Genomic DNA, 4,019 nt, shown 5'->3' with positions numbered 1-4,019 from the left:
TGTATGTATGTTTGTGTGGATGTATGTAATAAATCTTTACTTTCACGGTGTGTGTGTCTTGTCTTTTTTTGGGTATTTTTTTAGTAGTAGTACTATAGGTACCAGCGGGCCCGTTTTTCCGCCGCATGCTGGTACTTGTGGTTCTCCAAGTACCAGCATGCGGGGGAGGCTTGCTGGGACTTGTAGTACTGCTACAAAAAACAATATCTTTTCATTTTCAAAAAAGGCTATCAGCCCCCCATCCGCAGCCAATTGGATGGGGGGGACAGCCTCGGGCTTCACCCCTGGCCCTTGGGTGGCTGGGGGGGGGACCACTTGATTGAAGGGGTCCCCACTCCCCCAGGGTACCCCGGCCAGGGGTGACTAGTTGGATATTTGATGCCACGGCCGCAGGGCACTATATAAAAGTGACCCCCGGCTGTGGCATTATCTGTCCAGCTAGTGGAGCCCGGTGCTGGTTTTAAAAATACGGGGGACCCCTACTCTTTTTGTCCCCCGTATTTTTGGAACCAGGACCAGGCGCAGAGCCCGATGCTGGTTGCTTAAATATGGGGGAACCCCTGTCAATTTTTCCCCCATATTTCTGCAACCAGGATCGGCTCAAAGAGCCCGAGGCTGGTTATGTTTAGGAGGGGGGACCCCACGCAATTTTTTTTTAGAAAATAATCACTTTCCCACCCCTTCCCACTGATATACATGCACGGATCTCATGGATCCGTGCATGCCTATCCAATCACGGATAAAAAAAGCAGGTCTGTTTTTTTAAAGCACTTTTTTCCGAGTTGTAATTTTTCACGGCAGTGTTTTGTTTTTTTTGGCTTTGCACTTCTTAGTAAATGACCGAGATTCATACTTAAACAGCCGCGTTTTGACCGATGGTGTATTCATTCGTGATTTTTTCCTAGGACTTCCAAATATTACGAATGCCCTCATCACTGCCGTGATTTGCGTTTAGTAAATTACCGAGATGACACTTTGATGAAAAAACGGCATCTCGGTCAAAATCGGGACCTTAGTAAATTTACCCCTGTGTATCTAAGGGAGATTCATATCTTCCATTAGACTTGGACTCAGACTCTGAATTTGATCCAGTTCATGATGCTACTCCTTTCATGGGAGGACCCATGTTTTCTAAGGAAGGTTTTTCTTTACAGGAGATTCCGCTCTCCTTGGTCAAAACCAAATGTTCCCGTAAGAAGAAGAGGCATCAACGAAGGTCCTAAGTTCTTCTGTATGAATTTCTCAAGTTCCTCTAAGATTCAAGATGGGTGTCCGGAGTCCACCCTTGAAGAGGGGGGTACTGTCACAATCCTGACTGTAGGTTTCATATTTGGTGACTTACCCCTGCCATCTGTCCCGGATCCTGTGTCTTTTTACTCACTGAGTTAAACAGCTTGTCAGCACTATGAGTTTTCCTGAGTTCTCTGCCTGAAAGGTAATAGTTAATTAGCTCCACCTGTGGTGATCTCCTGTGTGAGGCTGAATTCAGTAATCTGAAGTTTAGGCCTAAAAGCCAGCACCTCCAAGCTCCTCAGTGCCTCCAAGCACCTCAGTGTCTCCAAGCACCTCAGTATCTCCAAGCACTTCTGCACCTACAAGCACTTCTGCACCTACAAGCACTTCAGTGCCTCCAAGCACCTCAGTGCCTCCTAGCACTTCTGCACCTCCAAACACCCAGTGCTCACAAGCGTAATTGGTGTCTCCAGCATCCAGTACTCCTTCATTCATTCCTCAGCACCTTTTCAAGTTCTGTCTTTCAGGAGACCTCCAGCATCCATACGTGCCTCCTGTCTGCCGACCAAATCCTGCATGAGGAAAACCTAGATTCGGTCATCTCAGCTGCTGTTCCTCTTCCCGGTCACCGGAAGAAACCCCGAGTCCACAACACTCCCAAACCAGGTCAGTAATAGTATTCACATTGTCCTCCAGTCGCCCGCACAGACTTCACTAACACCGGGTCCACAAAACCACAGTCATGACAGTGGAGATATAATACATTTGAACTTGTAGGCATTGGAGAGATTCCAGTAAGTTTGCCCAATGTGCAATCAGTTAAAAGTCAAATCTAGGTAGCTTTGTCACCAATACCTGCAAGTTGCAGGTTGTTACATTTCCATCTGTCTCTTATGATTTTAGTTAATTGTTTACTATATTGTAAAAATGACACAATCCAAAGAACGATATGGAAATTCACAATGCGCTACCTAGGTGGCAGCCAAATTAAGCACTCACTTGAGGGGGATCCTCAAACCCCTATAGATACACACTAAAACAGAAATAACTGGTCTTTTTTTCTGGCGCTCACAAAGACTCAATGTCACTTTCCTTTAATAATGGTAATGTTCTCCTGTTCCATATAGAATCCACAGTAGAGCAAAAGTTCCAGGATCCAGTCTATTCACAACTGTGCTTGTGTAAGAATATACGTTTGTCCACTCTCATGCAATTTCCGGAGTTTTTGGAACTGGTGCTTCTCAAGGCTCCTGAGGCTTGAGAAAGATCCCAGACAGGATTGAAACGCATCGGCAGGACAAGGGACACGGAGGTTGTGGAGCGGACATTCCCGGAAAAGAGCTGCAGACCAGGAGGCTGACCCGGACAAGGGACACGGAGGTTGTGGAGCGGACATTCCCGGAAAAGAGCTGCAGACCAGGAGGCTGACTCGGGAGACCACCTGATGATTTGATCTATCATGCTCTTATGGAACTGCCGAAACACCAGTTCCAAAAACTCCGGAAATTCAATGAGAGTGGACAAACATATATTCTTCTTACACATGCACAGTTGTGAATAGACTGGATCCTGGAACTTTTGCTCTAGTGTGGATTCTATATGGAACAGGAGAACATTACCCTTATAAAATGAAAGTGACATTGAGTCTTTGTGAGCGCCAGAAAAAAAGACCACTTATTTCTGTTTTAGTACATTGTAAAAATGCACCGTTTTATATATTTGTTGGCATGGGTTTTAATTTATTTTCATTCTTCGTATGTTGCATCAATATTGTTTTATCGCATTTATGCATATGGTGCTTCTTTGTCGGCATCCTCTGTAAAGCAGATCCCATTGATGGACTCTATTTTATACATGTTCTGACTGAGGAACTTAGGTCTCTGATGACGTATAGGATGCACATTGCATGTCACTTCACTGAAGAGTGTGAACAGCACATTCACATGCAGCTGGCCAGCATATGTCCCTCAACAGAACCTCAACCACTTCCAGTATTTGCTGGTCACTGCTCTGTTCATACTCTGACATTAACACCTGGAGAATCAATTGGGGAGGGGGTGCTCCCTATACAACAATATACAGCCAGCAATCATTTAGGGGAATCTCTGTGCAATATAAGACCAGTAATTGTCTGGGGTGATCTCCTTGTAGTTGTCACCTGGGGGGAATGTATGACTGTATATTTTTTGTTTTATTTTTTTATCTATAGTACATTAAAAAAAAAACTTTGTATTAAAAATCCTCAATGCAGCGCTGCTCTGCAAGGATGACCCAACACATTCTTATTTATGCTACCTAGTCATTGCAGTTTCCAATGCTAAACATGTTTGTAGAATTTAAGACAGCATAAGTCCAAATTGTAAAAGAAAGCCACGCAACTGTTTAGAAGAAGAGACGTAATTATTAATGGAAAATGCTTAAGCAGAAATGCCATGATAGATTGCCTTTACATGTTTATTGCGTTTGGCTGAGCTATGCTTATAAATTTACAATTGCAGGGAACCCCTGCGTCCAAATGAAAGTCAGATTGCTGAGCTGTATTCCAACACTAGGGAGGACCACAAAAGGAGAATTAAACATGGCCAGGTAATTTGCATTTTCCCTAATTTGTTATAGGATTTGAAAGTGCCATTGTTTTTACCACCCCTATGATATAATGCCACCCAATCACTGTACTGTACTGTAAACTCCTCCTCTGTAAGCGTTGCCTGCAACAGGGTCTGGTATGAGAGTTCAGGCTGTAACATATAAAACGCTGTTATCACTCTGAAAATCCTGCAGCCAGA

The sequence above is a fragment of the Pseudophryne corroboree genome, chromosome 5 (genome assembly GCF_028390025.1).
Source record: "Pseudophryne corroboree isolate aPseCor3 chromosome 5, aPseCor3.hap2, whole genome shotgun sequence".
NCBI classification, from domain to species: domain Eukaryota; kingdom Metazoa; phylum Chordata; class Amphibia; order Anura; family Myobatrachidae; genus Pseudophryne; species Pseudophryne corroboree.
The sequence above is the reverse complement of the archived record's forward strand: the minus strand, read 5'-3'. Positions refer to the sequence as shown.